General features: G+C 45.2%; 1 pseudogene; it reads left to right on the top strand.

The window, feature by feature from the left end:
* Positions 1-1,418: 1,418 nt before the first annotated feature.
* Positions 1,419-7,861, top strand: LOC125486944 (annotated as a pseudogene).
* Positions 7,862-14,492: the final 6,631 nt, after the last annotated feature.

Raw genomic sequence — 14,492 nt, 5'->3', positions numbered from 1 at the left:
TAAATGCCCTTAAAGTGGGCGAGTCTACTACTTTTGCAGGCAGGGCATTCCACGCCCTTACTACTCTCTGAGTAAAGAACCTACCTCTGACATCTGTCCTATATCTATCACCCCTCAATTTAAAGCTATGTCCCCTCGTGCTAGCCATCACCATCCGAGGAAAAAAGGCTCCCACTGTCCACCCTATCTAATCCTCTGATCATCTTGTATGTCTCTATCAAGTCACCTCTTAACCTTCTTCTCTCTAACGAATGGATTCACGGTCATCATTACACTTTTAATTCCAGACTTTTTTTTAAAAGGTGAATTCAAATTCCACCATCTGCCATGGTAGGATTTGAAGCCAGGGTCTCTAGATTAACAGCCCAGCGATAATACCGCTAGGCCATCACCTCCTCCTTTTGGATCTGACTATTGTATTGTGGAAGAACTGCCATGTGCAGCAGACTCCTTTCTGACTGCTGTTTGCCTGAGAACTCCAGATATTTCCAGATATGAGAGCCTTTCCTGTACCTGAGGCCCCGACACTGACCTTGTGTCACTCCACCCGTTTTACCAACCTGAACTCTGTTTCCTGTCAGTTATCCAAATTCTCTAAACATCCTGGTGAATCACCCCTCCCCCAACACTTTTTCAGCCCCGTCAGCTTTTTATTGAGGCACCTTATTGAACGCCTTTGAGAAATCCCTTTGATCCACCGCTTGTCAGTTTGTCAAATACTGCTTCGCTTTTGACAAAACCGTGCTGAACCTGCCTCAGGGTGTTTGGGTTTTAGCCTGAAAGGCTACAAGTTGTCTTTATCTGTTACCTGCCAGTTAAATCTGGCAGCGATATCCTAACACCATGTTAAGTTGCAAGTGCCATCATGTAGAAACACATTGAACGGAACAGGGACAGTGATCTTGGATTTCCTGTTAAAGTGTTTAAAGTTGCTCGGCCTACTAACAGCAGGGAACGTGTGGAAATCAGTTGACCTAATCAGCCCAAGATGTTATTTTAACTTTGAAAGGCAATGTTAGAAAAGAGAGCAACGTCAAACTAATTTGATGCCTTGCTCAGCTTGCACTTCCAAAAACTCAGATGCGATACAAATTGGATAACTGACGAACAGACTCATAGATGTTTTACAGCACAGGCGAAGGCCATTCATGTCCACACCAGTCATCAAACATCTGACTGCACTAATCCCATTTCCCAGCTCTTGGTCCACAGCCCCGGAGCCTAAGGCAATGCAATCTAAATATCATTTCAATGCTCCATCAGTTTCTGTCTGATCTGCCCTACCAGGCGGTGACTTCCAGACTCCCACCAATCCTACTGGGTGAAAACATTTCTCCTCAACTCCCCTTCTAGACTCCTACTGCTTGCTTAATGTTGTCCAAAGCTAAAACTTACTCAGTTATAGCAACAAGGAGAGTATGTTCTGCACCTTTCCGCTGTGGAATGGTGAGAACAATCAGAATCAACGGCACTGTTTTAATGTTGGGACTTATAGTTCTGCGGTTTCTCTAAATGATCAGCAGAACTTAACATTGTTAACACTTCCTGTAGTTTCACTTCCTAAGGAGCGCACCATGAAGGAGCCTGATGCCTTTAGTGCAGAAGGGGAAGAAAAATCTCCCCGAGTTCCAAAAACGCAAACAATCAGGCATTTCCCTTCCACACTCTGAGCTCGGCGTGACTTCACACAAGCCCCTGCCAGAAGGATATCCCAAACTCCAATCCAGTTTCGCGAAATAAACTTCCGAAGTGGAAATCCCAGCAGGATCGGATCCTCCTTCCAGCAGCCCTGCTCCCTAAACGTGGGATGAGCAATCTCGTGTGGAAGACTTCCTGATGGAGTTGGGGCTGGAGACATCAGACAAGGAGAAGCTGTTCTCTCAGCAACCTGAGTGCAGAGGCACTTCAGAATAAGGTGCCGAGCTCGCCTCGAGATATCCCAAACTACTTCCTCTGGAATCTGATGATGGTCAACTCAAAGTCAGGAAATTTCAAGGACTCGTTGGCTTACAAAGGTCAACTGGGGAAACAAAGAGAGGGAAGACTTGGGCTTTCTCCAGCTGGAGGAGATCCCTGCTAATTCGTACCATCCCTTAGACATCATGACAGTTATTTTCCTGCATGCTGACCTATTCCTTCCAGCAGGATTGTCAACATGTCCCTGTATCACTCTGCTATGCCGCTGTTACTCCCTGATGGTAGAGAGGGCTGCACCTTCCTGCTGTGGGCCCTGCACTCCATCGCGAAGAAGTGGCACCCACGCTTTCGCTTCGAGCGAGTGCAGGGCTTCAAGGAAGCAAACAAGGGCTGACAAGTGACAAGTGACATTTGCGCCACACAAATGCCAGGCTATGACCATCACCAATAAGAGAGAATCCCTTGACATTCAATGGTGTTACCATCACTGAATCCCCCGCTACCAACATCCTGGGGGTTACCATTGACCAGAAACTCAACTGGACTCACCACATAGATGCAGTGGCTATAAGAGCAGGTCAGAGGCTGTGAATTCTGCAGTGAGTAACTCACCTCCTGACTCCCCAAAGCCTGTCCACCATCTACTAGGCACAAGTCAGGAGTGTGATGGAATACTCCCCACTTGCCTGGATGGGGGCAGCTCCAACAACACTCAAGAAGTTTGACACCATCCAGGACAAAGCAGCCCGCTTGATTGGCACCACATCCACAAATATCCACTCCCTCCACCACCCACGCTCCGTAGCAGCTGTGTGTACTATCTACAAGATCCACTGCAGAAATTCACCAAAGATTCTCAGACAGCACCTTCCAAATCCACAACCACTTCCAGCTGGAAGGACAAGGGCAGCAGATACATGGGAACACCACCCACCTCCAAATTCCCTTCCAAGCCACTCAACATCCTGACTTGGAAATATATCGCCGTTCATTCATTGTCGCTGGGTCAAAATCCTGGAATTCCCTCCCCCAGGGCATTGTGGGTCAACCCACAGCGGGTGGACTGCAGCGGTTCAAGAAGGCATTTCACCCCCACCTTCCCAAGGGGGCAACTAGGGACGAGCAATAAATGCTGGGCCCAGCCAGCGACACCCACATCCCAGAAATGAATAGGAAAAAAAACCTGGCGACTGAAAGCATACCGATGTTTTCCCTTCCTTCGCCTGGGCTGCTGCTCCCATCTCCAAATCTAAGGGTCTGAACGATGCCCCTCAGCATCTCGGAGCAGCGTCACAATTTCTTCGTCCACTCCGACATGGGGTGTGGCAATTTCCCGCCAGCGATTCCCAATGGCCTGGCTGGGCTGTGCCCCCTGGGAGTCAGGAACATTATCTCTTCCAGGAACCAACGGCTGTATTAAACCTTCGAAAGTTTCTGTCAAAGGCTTCGCGTCAGGCCCTCTTCGTCTTTGTCGATGACGTAGACAGAGAAAGACCGCAACGGGCTCCTGTCTCTTCATAATTTTGTGGTAGTGTGGCCGAGCGGTCTATGGCGCTGGATTCAGGTTCTGCTCTCTGAGGAGGCGTGGGTTCGAATCCCACCACTGCCACTTGTGCGGCAGCCTGTTGTGTAGGTCAGCTGTTATGCTGAAGTTGGGTAGGGATGGGCTGTGTTTAAGTGCAAAGCAACAGAATCGAACATTACGGTGGCTCAGTGGTTAGCACTGCTGCCTCACAGCACCAGCAGATCTGGGTTTGATTCCACCCTCAAGCAACTGACTGTGTGGAGTTTGCACATTCTCCGTGTCTGCGTGGGTTTCCTCCGGGTTCTCCAGTTTCCTCCCACAGTCCAAAGATGTGCAGGTTAGGGTGGATTGGCCATGCTAAGTTGCCCGTAGTGTTCAGGGATGTGTAGATTGGGGGTGGGTGGTCTGAAGGTCGGTGTGGACTTGTTGGACCGAAGGGCCTGTTTCCACATTGTAGGGACTCTAAGAGTCTCCAACATCCCTTTCACGGCTGCGCTGAAGGCAGTGGGAGACAGGATTGGCAGGGACATCCTGCATCTTTGTGCTTGCTGACGGCGCTGGGCATGCAAAAGCAAGTCAACGCCATGTTCTGCAGCCAAACCCAACAAACACAAGCTCCCGACCATCTCTCCCAGTTCCCTGACTGGACCGAGGCTCTGCGCAAAGCGGTGAGATACGAGAACTTTCATTTTCAGCTTCAGGAACAGCTGGCGACCAAAGTTTACTCAAAGGGCTCTCCGTTAAGTACACCGACCTGGGGTGGTAACTGAGGAACAGAGATACACACAAATGGCAAGAAAACAAAATCTTCAATGCAAAAAGCGACCCCAGAAAGGGTAGCTCCATGCTCAAAAAGGGACCAGATGCAATTGCTGGAGAAAAGCAAACAGAAAGCCCTCCAGGAGTTGGAAGATTATTTTTGCACCAGCGATAAGGCAAATGCAACGCTGGCATTTATTTTGAGAGGACTTGAACATAAAAGCAGGGATGTACTCCTCAGGCTGTATAAGGCCCTGGTTAGGCCAGATTTGGAGTATTGCGCGCAGTTTTGGGCTCCCCATATCTCAGGAAAGATGTACTGGCCCTGGAGCGGGTTCAGAGGAGGTTCACGAGAATGGTCCCCAGGAATGGAAAGCTTAATATATGAGGAACGTTTGAGGTCTCTGGGACTATACTCCTTGGAGTTTAGAAGGATGAGGGGGGATCTAATTGAAACTTACAGAATACTGAATGGCCTGGACAGAGGGACGTTGGGAAGATGTTTCCATTTGTAGGATCCGAGGGCACAGCCTTAGAGTAAAGTGAAGACTCTTTAGAATGAAGATAAGGAGAAACTTCTTCAGCCAGAGAGTGGTGAATCTATGGAACTCACTGCCACAGAAGGCTGTGGAGACCAGGTCATTGAGTACATTTACGACTGAGATAAATAGGTTCTTGATTATCAAGGGGATCAAGGGTTACGGGGAGAAAGCGGGAGAATGGGGTTGAGGAACTTATCAGCCATGATCAGATGGCGGAGCAGACTCGATGGGCCGAATGGCCTAATTTCTGCTCCTATGTCTTATGGTCTTATAACGCGGTCCTTATCGAAAAGCACAGGGCTGATTTTGTCTCCAGTATCGACTCAGTCATCACTGAGCGCACAGTGTACCTGGACATGAAAAGCCACGAGGCGGTCCAGAGGTGCAGAAATGTGCAGAATTTGAATGCAATCGAGGCCAAGCAGCATCAGAGGAGCAGGAAGGCTGACGTTTCGGGCCTAGACCCTTCTTCATAAAGGGTCTTCTTCATTTTCTGAAGAAGGGTCCAGACCCGACACGTCAGCCTTCCTGCTCCTCTGATGCTGCTCGGCCTGCTGTGTTCATCCAGCTCTACACCTTGTTATCTCAGATTCTCCAGCATCTGCAGTTCCTACTGTCTCTTGAATGAAATCGAAGCGAGTTAGCAAAACCAGATTGAAGAGCAGGTCAACGTGCTTCTGCACGAGTGCAGACGGGAGAAAAGGAGTATGGATGATGCTGAGCTTTGGAAAGAGTTTGAGGTTATGTGGGGGAAAAAAATACTTTCAATGTTAGTAATACAGACCAACTAAAAGGAGTGAAGTGACCTGGAGACGAATCTCATTCAGAATATGCCATTTAATCAATGAGGATTCTCGCTGGCAAAGATTGGTTCCGAGTGGAAATGGAAACATTCCAAGTCACCAAAGATCACTTTGACAGAAAATCGTTCGACGACGCAGAACAGACTTCTATCCTGAAAAAGCTTTTCCTTCGCATTATTCCGAAAAAAAAAGCAACATCTTAACAGAGGGCGAGGTGGTGCGATGAGTTTGTGGAGGATATTGGTGCAGAGGAATCGGGACTACTACGATTCCACGTACTTCCAAGAACTTTTGAGAACAGTGGATGGGAAAATTCAAGGGCACGGCGATGAGGAATTCAGCTTCAATGAAAAATTCCAAGTGGAGTACAGCATCCACGTGTGTGGCCTGTGGGAAATTCGAAGCAATGCAGGACAAGTTCACAGGAAGAGAGAGGAATGACGCATCGGGGCTGCCGAACAAGGAGAAAATGAAGAACAAGAACAAAATGAAGGAGAAACAAGAAGAACAAGCAGAACTCTAAAAAGCTTCAAGAACGTCTGCCAAGAAAAGGACCAAACCAAACCGAGGGGCAAAGTTATTCTGTAAATCTCGCTTGGAAACTGCTTTGATGAATGCTGTCATCAAGAAGCTAGGACCAGAGATTGTGGACCACATGAGGTACCACGGCAAAGGTCGGAAATTCAAATTTCGGAAAAACTTCCAAGTTTATGTTGCATTTGAAAGAAGAGGGCACCTTTGACAATTACCACTGGCGCACAGTGTCCTACGAGCAAACGTGTCTGAGAAAGCAGGTCACAGAATTCTGTGCAGCAACAGATGGAGAACAGCGCCTGTTGTGCTCTCTTGCACTGGACATTCTGAAAAAGATTCATCAATCTGGTCAAGGTAGCTACCAAGAGTGGTTTTACATGGAATACGGAACTTAAAATTTAAAGAAAAATTAAAAATATAAAAATTTTTTAAAAATATTTCAGTTAGAAAATAACTACATCTCTTCCATGAACAAAGCTACATAATTTGTGCCTTGCAAATCTTCCCCAAGCATACATTGTCTATCTATCTGTGACAAATATGCCTACCCTTTGAGTAAATTACTACCGAGTGCAAGCACAACCTTTATTTCAGCTTTCTAATTTAAAAAAAAGTTAGATCTTTATTCTATCCCAGACTAAAGAGGTTGCAGTGTCCTGTGTTATTCAGATGCTTTAAGAAAAAGCTCGGATCTGAGATTCAGCTGGCAACCATTACCTCCAGAGCTGCAAAGGTTGACTTTGACCTGTTTTACCCAGAATAAAGTCACCAGCTTTATCTGCAAAGTAGCAGATTGCCCTGTAAAACAGATTAAGGGTTGGGCAAATGATGTCAATGCAAAGACCCATAGACCCATCCAAGGAGCTGTACATAATGTTAACAGGCTGCGAGACAAGATGCCCCTTTTGCAGTGTTCTGTGTGACCGCACAAACGCTAAACATTCTCAGCATAGTGTTGAATATCACCGCTCTCAGGGCATCACTGGATACCGCTCGATTAGGAGTAGGAAACTCGTAACAGAGAATTGTACCACACTAGCCGGAATATGAGGTGCTGTTCCTCCAGTGTCACAATGGTTCCACCCGGAAACTGGAGGATCAGCACCTCATATTCCGCCTTGGAAGCCTACAACCCAATGGTCTCAATGTGGACTTTACAAGCTTCAAAATCTCCCCACCTCCGGCCTCATTCCAAGACCAGCCCCCACTCTCATCCCAACCTCCTTGACCTGTCCGTCTTCTCTCCCACCTATCCGCTCCTCCCACCTCACTGACCAATCCCCACCACTACCTACCTGCTATCATCCCCCCCATTCTCTACTTATTTCAGAGCCCCCTTCCCCTCCCCCATTTCTGAAGAAGGGTCCCAACCCGAAACGTCAGCCTTCCTGCTCCTCTGATGCTGCATGGCCTGCTGTGTTCCTCCAGCTCTACACTTTTGTTATCTCAGACTCCAGCATCGGCAGTTCTTACTATCTCATTGTACCACACCAGTTGCGAGTGATGCTGAGAGCCGAAACCAAGACACCAAAGGGGAATTTTGGCCCTACAAGAACTACAGAATTCTTGGCACCAAGTACAGCTGCTGGAACATCCTTGCTGATTTGACCATCAAAACATCTGCTTTCTGAAAATGGGTCCTCTACACCTACAATGAACCGTTCGCTCAGAAACACACTGTGCTCCCAGCAGACCCTATTATGGGCTGGAATTTATCCTGGGATGAGATTAGGGAAGACATTGAAAATAAATATAGTGTCAAGATTGATGAATTTTATTAGCTCAGTTGCTACAGATCAGTGAAATGCTGCTGTAACATGCGATTGAAATTTGATCTGAACCGCTGCATTGAATGGGAGGTATTGGGGATAAATGCAATCACATACCCGCCTTGATACTTAGTCCTATTGCAATCAGTGGAACTGAGTATCAGCCAGGAAATATAATTGCAAAAGTCCTGACACTGCTCCACCAGCATTGCTGAGTTTTAATGTGAGGACTACGATTAGACAACACCAGATGGGATATTTGAGCGTGACAAGACATATTTTTCAAATTAAAGCAGATAATCATGGTGAATCAATAGAAAGGATGCATCCTTTTTTTAATCTATTGAAATATGACAGTAGCAGAATTCACAATACCACAGTATGCTGGTCGATAGGAATGCACAATCAATCCATTGCCACTGTTCAAAACGTCTTACACTTTGACCTTGTAAGTCTGGTTGCTCACAGTAACCTCTCAAACACCGGAAAGCACCTGCTTTTATGGATTCCATTCAATCCTTTACTCTTTTAGATAATTCCCATGACTGAGTCCTAACAAAAAGGCAACAAAGTCAAAATGGGATTGGTTCTGTTCTGGTCAGAAATACACCGTTATAATTCCTAATGTTCCGGCTTCTAGTTCAGTTCTACTTTTTTTTAAATTCATTCACGGGATGAGGGCATCGCTGGCCAGGCAGCATTTATTGCCCATCCCTAATTGCTCAGAGGGCAGTTAAGAGTCAACCACATTGCTGTGGGTCTGGAGTCACATGTAGGCCAGACCAGGTAAGGATGGCAGTTTCCTTCCCTAAAGGACGTTAGTGAACCAGGTGGGTTTTTCCCCAACAATCAACAATGGATTCACAGCAATCATTCTTAATTCCAGATAGTTATTGAATTCAAATTCCACCATCTGCCGTGGCGGGATTCAAACCCAGGTCCCCAGAATGTTATCTGGGTCTCTGGATGAACAGTTCAGTGGTAATACCACTAGGCGATCATCTTACTTAAGAACAAGAAAAGGCTACAGTGTGGAATTCTGCATATGGAATGGAGAGTTGACCTTATTAACTTCAAAATCCAGAAGTCTTTTAGATCCTAATGACAATCCAATGTATCAGTAAATTGTTTAAATGTACAGTCAGTTGATCCCATACTTATCCATTTATTTTGCTATTTGCCGATGTTTAGTAGATTTAGTTCAACAGGAGATCTCAAATGATGTGGTAACTGTTAAGTGAACTGGAAGAGATGCGTCTCCATTCTGAGTGTGGTTTCAGTGGAGGCCAAAGGGAATTGCTGCAGGAATTCCTCAGGGCAGTGACCCAGGCCTGGCCATCAATGGCTGCTTCAGCAAGTACCCTTCCTCAGTCACAAAGTTGGGAAGTGCAAACTGTTGCTTGGGAATGACTGCTCATTGTTCCTTGACTCCTCAGATACTCCTCAGAAGTAGGCATGTCCAGGTGCAGCAAGACCCAGGCAGCATTCAGCCTCAGGCTGTTAATGTCACATAGCATTCATGCCCCACAAATACCAGGCAATGGCTGTCTCCCGACAGGAGACCCTTGATATTCAGTGGCATTACCATTGCTGAATCAGCCAATGTCAATGTTTTGGGGGGTTACGTTGATGAGTTGGAGCAGCCATGTAATTACCATGGCTGTGGGAGCGGGTCAGGGGCTGGAAGTTATCAGCGAGTAAGAGGATTTTTCAAAACCTGCCCTCTGCCTACAAAGCATAAGTCAGAAGTGTGATGGAATACTCAATAATTGCCAAGAAGAGTGCAGCTCCAACAACGCTCAAGAAGTCCAACACCATCCAGGACAAAGTACACCTTCTACCAACTTAAATGCTCACCCCAATCATCACTCACATGCAGTCAGAGCAATGAGTGCCATATACAAGAGGCATTGCAGAGACATTGCAAAGCCTCCTTCGACAGCACCTTCCAGACCCACCTGAAAGGACAAATGGGCAGCAGATGCTTAGGAACATCGGCTACAGCAGGTTCCCATCCAACCTGCATGGCATCCTGACTTGGGACTGCATCGCTGTTCCTTAACTGATACTGGATCAAAACATTGGATCCCTCTTTCTGAAAGCACTGTGGGTGTACCTACATCATACAGACCATGCCAATCCAAGAAATGGGCTCAGGAGCACCCTCTCAATTCGGGATGGGCAACCCATGTTGGCTTTGCCAGCAATGCTTACATCCTACAAAAAGAAATGATTAAAAAAAACACTCCATTTTTTTACAGGAATTCAGCTCATTTCACCCTGAAATTCTGGCTGATGATATCACAGCCTCGTGGAGCGTCAGGACACTGAAGTCTAAATTTGGACAGTATCCGACAGAGTCAAGCCATACTCCCTCTGATTTTACTCAGGAATATCTTATTGCAGTATTTGGTACATTTAGCACAGCAATGCTGCTGAACAGTATTGAGATTTCATTTCATGTTATGCAATCTGTTTCTATCTTTTATCAGCTCCTTGTTTTTCAACTATGTTTCATGCATTTGACCACATGTCAACAGTGTATCAATAAAACAAATCATTGCACTCAAATCTAACCGTCCACTTTATTAAAATTGATATAGTAGATGGATTTCTGAAGATCTACATACAGAAGGTAAGAGTAAATTAATCTGGAGAACCCCCAGTGGGAGACATTTATCTTGAGCAGCAGCGGAAAAAACATGTGACAATAAATAAGCTGTCCTTTGCAAGCTGCTGTCTATCTGTTTTAACTGAAGACTCATTTCTTTTCACCCCACAACTTTGCGGTGCCTGAAAAAGAAACACTTGCCAAAATTTCATGCCATTTTTGCATCATCCAGAAATTGACTGAATATATTGCTGACATTAGCCGAGGATGGGAGCAGGCTTCTATGACCCTGATGTCTTTTCTGGTTCTGAATACACAATTGTGAACAAAAACAATACAGGCCACGTAAGGAAAAGAATGACCAGATGCTCCACATCTGACCATCAGTGTAAATAGCTTCACCTGAATAGTGACACTTGCACTGAAATGTTGACCTCAGATCAGTTCAGAAGTATTGAGTAATAATCAGGCAGTCATTTTGTACGTCTAACTGCACACAATGTGTCTGAGAGCATTAAAAATTATTTCCATGTGGTTTACAAACTTTTAGCATCAACTAAAGCAAACTAAGCCAACCTTCCATTTATTGACTCCACCTACACTTCTCACTGTCTTGGAAAGGCAGCCAACATCATCAAAGATCCTTTCCAGCCTGGATATAATCTCTTCCATCAGGCAGAAGATACAAAACCTTAAACACATGTACCGACAGGTTCAAGAACAGCTTCTTCCCCGCTGTTATTAGATTTCTGAATGGACCTCTCAAATTTCAATTCTAATGTTGATCTTGCTTTCTGTGCACCTTCCCTGCAGCCTCACTCTGTTCAATCACCCTGTGCCTTTGTATGTTATGATCTGCCTGTACTGCACAGAAAACAAAACTTTTCACTGTACCTAGGTACATGAGACAATAATAAATCAAATCAAGAGGAGAGAGCAGTCTTTGCTAATTATTAGTTCATTGTACCATTGCTATATACCCCACTGTCAACATCCTGCAGGGGCTTACCGTTGACCAGAAACTGAACTGGAACAGCCACATAAATACTGTGGCTACAAGAACAGCTATGAATTCTGTGGCAATTAACTCACCTCTCCCTAAAACCGCTCCACCTTCTACAAGTCAGGAGTGTGATCCCCACTCACCAGGTGGCATGCAGCTCAAATAATTACCAAGAAGCTCAAAGAACCCAAGACAAAGCTGCTCATCCACCATCTCCTAAATTCACTCCCTTCATTACGAAACAACATATCTGATGTGGAACGTCTTTGCTAAATATGAAGACTGTTACAAAGGTACATGTTCAATTTTCTTGCAGGTTCTGTAATAGTCAAGTCAAAACATTTTTGTTTACAAAGCAAACATACACCATATGATTTAAACTTTTTAGTAGAGGAAGGTGTCTTCTCACATCCTTGACTCACCCAACTTTCACAAACCTTCTTAAATCTGAATAAAGTTGCCGCTTTTTTTTCTCCTTGCCACTATATCTCACTTTTTGTTGTTCTTCCTTGCCATTATTGTCCAAATGCTGTAATTATTTCTACAGCAGATAATGATCACTTTGGCAACACATTTACTAAAATTAGAACACCACAGGGAAGTGGCTCAGTGGTTAGCACTGCTAGGGACCTGGGTTCGATCCCATCCTCTGTGGAACTTGCATGTTCTCCCCATGTCTGCCTGGGTTCACTCTGGTTTCCTCTCACAGTCCAAGGATGTGCAGTCTAGGTGCAATAGCCATGAGAAATGGGTTTTAGGAGTAAGGGGTGGTGGTGGGGGGATGCTCCCATGTGGATTCGATGGGCTGAACGGCCTGCTTCCCCACAATGTAGGGATTCTATGGTTAGAATGACCCCTGCATAAGAATAACACACAAACACACAAATTTGTGGACCATTCCGTAGTGGGGGGGTAGTGTCCCTACCTGTGGACTGGGAGCCCTGATTCGGGTTAATTAGAAAAATAGGTTAAAATTAAAACAGTTAGCCCTCTGGTGCAAGGCACTCTTGATACAGGTCTGACCCATTCCTCATTTCTTCCTGTGATAATCACCCCAAGCCATTTTCCCTGGTGTCTGTATCATATCCTCAGGGACAACTCCTGATAAAGTGGGGGGAAGAAATGTATCTAATTTCACACTCATTCTGATGGCATTCTTTGTGTGGAGACCCTCAGACTGCAAACATCCAATATCATTCCCCAGGTTCTGCCTGCTCCTGGCATTATGAAGGATGGGAACTGTTGCAGAACACTACAAGTAACTGTAACTATGTAGTACCACTTGTCCCTTGTGGAGAAGCTTATGCAGGAAAACACCTTTGACCAAAATGTCTGGTCTTCCAATGGAAAGACTGTCCTTGATTGAGTATGACTGATGACACCTTCCATCACTTTACAGTGATAGCTCAGTTAGCTGGATGGCTGGTTTGAAATGCAGGTTGAGACCAACAGTTGTAAGTTCAATTCCCACTGAAGTTGCCACGAAAGTCCCACCATCTCAACTTTGCCCCTCACCTCTGGCACGGTGACCTTCAGGTTAAACCACCATCAGTTGTCTCTCTCTCTCTAATGAGAGAGCAGCACTTTGCTGGCCTGGAACTAGGGGTTAACTTGACCTTGCTCTGGGGTGCATCCTAACATGCCTGAGTGGGTTGATTAGAAAATAACTACATCTTTTCCATGGACAAAGCTACATAATTTGTGCCTTGCAAAAATCCCTGTCCTCTTCCCCAAGCATACATTGTCTATCTATCTGTAACAAATATGCCTACCCTTTGAGTAAATTACTGCTGAGTGCAAGCACGATCTTTATTTCAGCTTCCTAATTTAAAAAAAATTATTGCGACCTTACGTTGGGTGAAAGAAAAGTGATTCAACACGGAGAAAGCTGGAGAGAGAAATCAAAACTCAGAACCTGGGGAAGCTGAATTGAAGTGGAATTATAACAAGATTTTAGGCAGCTTCACAATTAGGATTTTTTTTAAAAAAAACTTCCACTTGTGGGGTTTCCGGTTTCTCACACACCAGGCTAAACATATTTATGACTCGAAGACAGTAACTCTTGCTTTCTCTCCACAGATGCTGCCAGACCTGCTGAGTTTCTCCAGCGATCTGTTCTTGTTTCAGATTTCCAGCTGTCTTGGCTCATAGCGTGTAGCCAAATTTTTTTTTTCAAATTCACTTAAACATAATTGAGAAGGCTTGACAACAGCGATTGCTTAAATATGAATGTTTACTAAGTAAGAATAATGCTTATAATGGCAACAATAAATGATCACAGTGGTAATAATAAATGGAAAAGAGAATAAAAAGAAGCAACGAGTCTCATGTTCTTCTGCCTGTCGGGGACCCCTCAAATCGATGGCTGGTCTGGAGGCTGAGGTTCGTTCCTGGCACTGTTCACGATTCTGAGCCGAAACGAAGTCCAGCAATTTGGAACGAAACTCTCTCTCTCTCTTTGTGACAAACAGCCAGCACAAAGAAAGCAGATACAGAAGACAAAACACAGCTACAGGAAAACAAGCTGCAGGTGTCGTCTTCAGCCCCTAAAGGAATGTTAACCAGACTCATCCAAGGTCATGCAGCTTGTACAGTATCATCAACAATTTTAGCCCTTCAGCCCATCTTACACAACCTATCTTCTCATGCAGCTGTCAAGTATTATCATTAACTTTTAGCCCTTCAGCCCATGCTATAAGCCAGCTTCTGCAATTTTTATTTTCTGTTATTATGAAGGTATTTATATTGGATTAGAAAAACAGACTACTTGAACTGTTCAAAGAGGTCTTGAGCCAAACTGGTCTCTTGTTTTGTAGTTTTCAAGTAGACAATTCATGGAAGGTGGGAGTGGAGAATACATTTGATTAAAAAGGTTCAATTCCACCCTCAGGTGACTGTGTGGAGTTTGCATGTTCTCCCCGCCGTGTCGGAATGAGTTTCCTTCTGGTGCTCCAGTTTGCTTCCACAGTCCAGGGATGTGCGGGTTAGGGTGGATTGGCCGTGCTAAATTGGCCCATAGTGTCCAGGGA

Source organism: Rhincodon typus, chromosome 35 (genome assembly GCF_021869965.1).
Source record: "Rhincodon typus isolate 14 chromosome 35, sRhiTyp1.1, whole genome shotgun sequence".
Lineage (NCBI taxonomy): Eukaryota > Metazoa > Chordata > Chondrichthyes > Orectolobiformes > Rhincodontidae > Rhincodon > Rhincodon typus.
Note: the sequence above shows the minus strand (reverse complement) of the source record. Positions and strands in the feature narration are given on the sequence as shown.